Here is a 6,104-nt window from a genome sequence, read left to right on the forward strand (position 1 = left end):
AATTATATTTGTGACGTGAATTGTATTTATATAGCGCTTTTCTCTTGTGACTCTAAGCGCAAGCCCAATATCAAAGTTACGTTTCTAAATCGGTGTGGGTGCCACTGGGAGTAGATGGGTAAAGTGTCTTGCCCAAGGACACAACGGCCGTAACTAGGATGGCGGAAGTGGGGATCGAAACTGGAACCCTCAAATTGCTGGCACGGCCACTCTACCAACCGAGCTATGCTGCACCATTAACATATTGTTTTAATATGTCATGATGACTCTACCTCCCAACTTAGAGCAAAGATGGATTTAAAAGCAAGACTACAATATTTTGGATAACGTGTACGCATCACCATTCAAATATAGTAAACATAGTTGTACGTAGAAAGTACTTGTTTGATCACAACATAAATTGGTCTGAATTTCCCCCAGGGATCGATAAAGTACTTTCTATTCTATTCTGTTCTATTCTCTAACACTTGTGTGTAGTAATACTGTGGTAGTTGAAGTAGGCGTAGATAATATAAGTAGTAGTACTGTAGTAGTTTTTAATACAGTAATAATATTAGTGGGTCGTGTCTCTTTAAGAGCAGATGATGTAGTGCTTGGATGAATGAAAGCACGTGACTCAAACAGCTGACGTGTGTCCGCCCCTGAGATCGGTAGGTTGTGAGTTCAAATCCCGCTGAGTCATACCTAAAGACTATAAAAATGTGAAGAAATTCCTTTCCTGCTTAGCACTCAGCATCAAGGGTTGGAATTGGGGGTTAAATCACCAAAAATGATTCCCGGGCGTGGCACTGCTGCTACCCATCGCTCCCCTCACCTCCCAGGGGGTGATCAAGGGTGATGGGTCAAATGCAGAGAATAATTTCGCCACACCAAGAGTGTGTGACAATCATTGGTACGTTAAACTTTAACTTTAAAAAGAAGAAAACAAGCGAGGAAGAATACTAGATTAATACAGTACTATATATGTGTATACAGTACTATATTATGAATGGGTTGTACTGGTATAGCGCATTTCTTCTACCTTCAAGGTACTCAAAGCGCTTTGACACTACTTCCACATTTACCCATTCACACACACTGATGGAGGGAGCTGCCATGCAAGGCGCTAACCAGCACCCATCAGGAGCAAGGGTGAAGTGTCTTGCTCAGGACACAACGGACGTGACGAGGTTGGTACTAGGTGGGGATTGAACCAGGGACCCTCTGGTTGCGCACGGCCTCTCTCCCACTGCGCCACACCGTACCTAATTTACTTGAACATTGATTTAAATTGTCAGGAAAGAAGAGGAACGGATTTAAACGGTAAATAGGTATATGTGTTTGAAAATCCTAAAATAATTTTTAAGGTTGTATTCTTTGTCTAAAATTGTCTTTCTGAAAGTTATAAGAAGCAAAGTAAAAAAATAAATGAATTTATATAAACAAGTGAAGACCAAGTCTTTAAAATATTTTCTTGGTATTTAAAATTCTATTTGAGTTTTGTCTTTCTTTGAATTAAAAATGTCGAGCAAAGCGAGACGAGCTTGCTAGTAGATAAATAAAATGTAAAAAATAGAGGAAGCTCACTGGTAAGTGCTGCTATTTGAGCTATTTTTAGAACAGGCCAGCGAACGACTCATCTGGTCCTTACGGGCTACCTAGTGTCAGCGGGCACCGCGTTGTTGACCTCTGATCTAGGACAATTGTGTTAGTATCAATATTTTCTTAACTTCCCAGTTTTCCCAAAGTTATTACTGTACTATATACGTGTATACAGTACTGAATACAGTTGTGATCAAAATTATTCAACCCCCACAAAATTTTGGTGTTTTAGCAAGTTGGACATTTATTCCGTATTTTGTTTATAGTCATATCAAATAAAGATGCATTAAATAGACAAATGCAACTTCAATTACAACATTATATGTTGTAACATACCAAACAGTGTCATTTCTCTTAATATCTCATTGAAAAAATTATTCAACCCCTTAAGAACAGAATTTGAACAAGGTCTTTTCAATGAGGTGTTGAAAAAACCTGTAGATGTGATTAGAACCATAACGAGCAACAATTAAACTGATTTAAAAAGACTGTGACGCTCATTTCTTGTAGATGGTCAATGGTGTATTTGCAACATGGTGAAGTCCAGGGAGTGGTCAAAGAAGTCAAGAGAGGAGGTAATTTCTCTTCATAAGAAAGGATATGGATATAAGAAAATAGCAAAGACATTACACATTCCAAGAGACACAGTTGGGAGCATAATTTGCAAGTTTAAAGCTAAAGGCATAGTGGAAACACTACCTGGGCGTGGTAGAAAGAGGATGCTGTGTGCGTACAGTAGTGAAAACCCCCCGGGTAACAGCTGAGGAACTACAACAGGACATTGCAGAGGGGGGAACGCAGGTTTCGCCCCAGACAATAAGGCGCGCACTACGAGATGAACGCCTCCATGCCAGAACTCCCAGGCACACCCCACTGATGACTACCAGGCACAAGAAAAATAGACTCCACTATGCCAAAAAATCATCTGGACTAACCCCAAAGGTTTTGGGAAACTGTTCTATGGAGTGATGAGACAAAAGTTGAACTCTTTGGGCCTATGAATCAACGTTCTGTCTGGAGGAGAAAAAATGAAGCTTACAAAGAGAAGAACACCTTACCTACTGTTAAGCATGGTGGGGGTCAATCATGCTCTGGGGCTGTTTCTCTGCCTCAGGTACCGGGAATCTCCAGCGCGTTCAAGGCATTATGAATTCTATTTCCTAGCAGGATATATTAGCTGCAAATGTCATGAAGTCAGTGACGAAGCTGAGGCTTGGGAGACGTTGGACCTTCCAACAGGACAACGATCCCATGCATAACTCCAAATCAACATCTGAGTGGTTGCAGAAGAAGGGCTGGAAGACTCTGGAGGGGTCTTCACAGTCGCCAGACCTAAATCCTATAGAAAACCTGTGGTGGGTCTTGAAGAGGGCAGTTGCAGCACGCAAGCCCAAGAATGTGAATGAACTGGAGGCCTTTGCCCAAGAGGAATGGGCTAAAATACCTGTAGATGGTTGCAAGAAGCTTGTGTCCGCTTATGTATCACGTTTGAAGGATGTAATTACTGCCAAAGGGTGTTCTACTAAGTACTAAAGATGTATGTAACTAGGGGGTTGAACAATTTTTTTTCAATCAGTTTAATTGTTGCTCGTTATGGTTCTAATCACATTTACAGGTGTTTTCAACACCTGATTGAAAAGACATTATTCAAATTCTGTTCTTAAGAGTTGTGATCTTCAAGGGGTGCATCTTTTTAAATATGCATTGCCTAAGCTTATAAACTTAGGCCTATAATGCTGTAGTAAGTAGGGCCTAGTAATACAATATATCACCAGGATAAAATAGGAAACTAACACTTTAGTGTTAGTTTCCTATTTTTTCCTACAACAAGAACAGAAGGGATTTTGAAAATAAGATAAACGGGTCCAAAATGGACCCGGGCCAGATGAGCCAGGGTTTTTATGAGTCCGTTGCTGGTTTGCGGCGGATGTATGTGCTGGTCCAAAGCGCACTCGCCGTGGAGATAAGGTTTTGATCATGGATGCGGAGCGGATCGAGCTCGGAGCCACAGCTCCCTTCCTGAGGACAGGTGGACCCCGATACGGGTCCGTTTCGCTGGTCCGTTCCGGAAAGCGATTCCGCCGCGGAGTCTTTTTGCTGCATGGGGATCGAACCCAGGTTAAGAACCACTGTAATATAGTATGGATTTCATATCAGAAGGTGAAGGTAATGCACGCCAGAAGGTTGCTTGGCAACCGCCATTAAACCAAAGAAGAAGAGGAACAAGAAATCGCTGGAGTTTACAAAAACATGAAATACAACCACGTTTTACATCTTAATGAAACACATTCGCTGACAATTTGTTAATGGGAACGTGTGCTTATCTTGTAACATATGTGTGTTTTTTTTGTTTTATGTACATGGGATCGTAATTGATTTTTTGTTATTCAATCCGTGATCCTGGTTTTGTGGCCCACGGAAAAAAGGCGAGTAATAGTGTTTTGTACTATTTTTATACTGTTTTGTACTGTTTTTGTACTTACTTTGATTATTTTTTCTCAACTGTTTGTAAAAAGTTGAATTTTATAAATAAAGGTTAAAAAAACAACTACTGGCCTTCACGGCCTAAATGTTGACTTCCGGTTCTTCTGAGACGCCAACCGCAGGTCAAAATTTATTGTTTTTGTTTTTGCTGACTAGTTATTTTATTTTTTGTCAAATAGAACACAAATTAAACGGTGTTTTGGAAGTAGTTATTGTTTTTCGACACTGATATATATTTCCAGCTTGATTGTTTTATATTTCAAAATACAATTATTCTTGCTTCTAAAAAAAAGAAGAAGAAAAAAAGGTTTTTTTTGTTTTTGTACTTATTTTGATTATTATTATTTCGCAATTGTTTGTAAATGTTGCAATTTCTAAATAAAGATTTACCAAATTTAAAAAAAACAACAAAAAACAGTGACACACCGTAAGTAAATAGTCCGGGAAAAGAGGCGAGTTACAGTGACACACCGGTGTTTTGTACTATTTTCATACAGTTTTGTACTGTTTTTTTTACTTACTTTAAATATTTTTTCTCAACTGTTTGTAAAATGTTGGATTTTATAAATGAAGGTAAAAAAAACAAAAAACTACTGGCCTTCATGGCCTAAATGTTGACTTCCTGTTCTCGTGTCAGAAATCTGACCAAAAACGGATTTCTGACACGCCAACCGGAGGTCAATATTTATTGTTCTTGTTTTTGCTGACTAGTTATTTAATTTTTTGTCGAATAAGACACAAATTAAACGGTGTTTTGGAAGTAGTTATTCTTTTTCGACACTGATATATATTTCCAGCTTGATTGTTTTATATTTCAAAATAAAATTATTCTTCTTCCTAAAAAAGAAGAAGAAGAAAAAAAGGTTTTAATTACTCTGTTTTTGTACTTATTTTGATTATTATCATTTCTCAATTGTTTGTAAATGTTGCAATTTATAAATAAAGATTTACCAAATTTAAAAAAAAAAAAAAAAAAAAAAAAAGACAGTGACACACCGGAAGTAAAAGTCCGGGAAAAGAGGCGAGTTACAGTGACAAACCGGTGTTTTGTACTATTTTTATACTGTTTTGTACTGGGTTTTTTTTACACACTTTGATTATTTTTTCTCAACTGTTTGTAAAATGTTGGATTTTATAAATAAAGGTAAAAAAACAAAAAACTTCTGGCCTTCATGGCCTAAATGATAACTTCCGGTTCTTGTGTCAGAAATCTGACCAAAAACGGATTCCTGACACGCCAACCGGAGGTCAATATTTATTGTTTTTGTTTTTGCTGACTAGTTATTTTATTTTTTGTCGAATAGAATACAAATCAAACGGTGTTTTGGAAGTAGTTATTGTTTTTCGACACTGATATATATTTCCAGTTTGATTGTTTTATATTTCAAAATAAAATGATTCTTCTTCCTAAAAAAGAAGAAGAAAAGAAAGGTTTGCTTTAATTACTCAGTTTTTGTACTTATTTTGATTATTATTATTTCTCAATTGTTTGTAAATGTTGCAATTTATAAATAAAGATTTACCAAATAAAAAACAAAAAAACAGTGACACACCGGTAGTAAAAGTCCGGGAAAAGAGGCGAGTTACAGTGACACACCGGTGTTTTGTACTATTTTTATACTGTTTTGTACTGGGTTTTTTTTCTTACTTTTATTATTTTTTCTCAACTGTTTATAAAATTTTGGATTGTATAAATAAAGGTAAAAAAACCCCAAAAAACTACTGGCCTTCACGTCCTAAATGTTGACTTCCGGTTCTCGTGTCAGAAATCTGACCAAAAAACGGATTTCTGACACGCCAACTGAAGGTCAATATTTATTGTTTTTATTTTTGCTGACTAGTTATTTTATTTTTTGTCGAATAGAACACAAATTAAACTGTGTTTTGGAAGTAGTTATTGTTTTTCGACACCGATATATATTTACGGCTTGATTGTTTTATATTTCAAAATAAAATTATTCTTCCTGAAAAAGAAAAAAAGGTTTGTTTTAATTACTCCGTTTTTGTACTTATTTTGATTATTATTTCGCAATTGTTTG

This window comes from Nerophis ophidion, linkage group LG20, assembly GCF_033978795.1.
Source record: "Nerophis ophidion isolate RoL-2023_Sa linkage group LG20, RoL_Noph_v1.0, whole genome shotgun sequence".
Classification (NCBI taxonomy): Eukaryota; Metazoa; Chordata; class Actinopteri; order Syngnathiformes; family Syngnathidae; genus Nerophis; species Nerophis ophidion.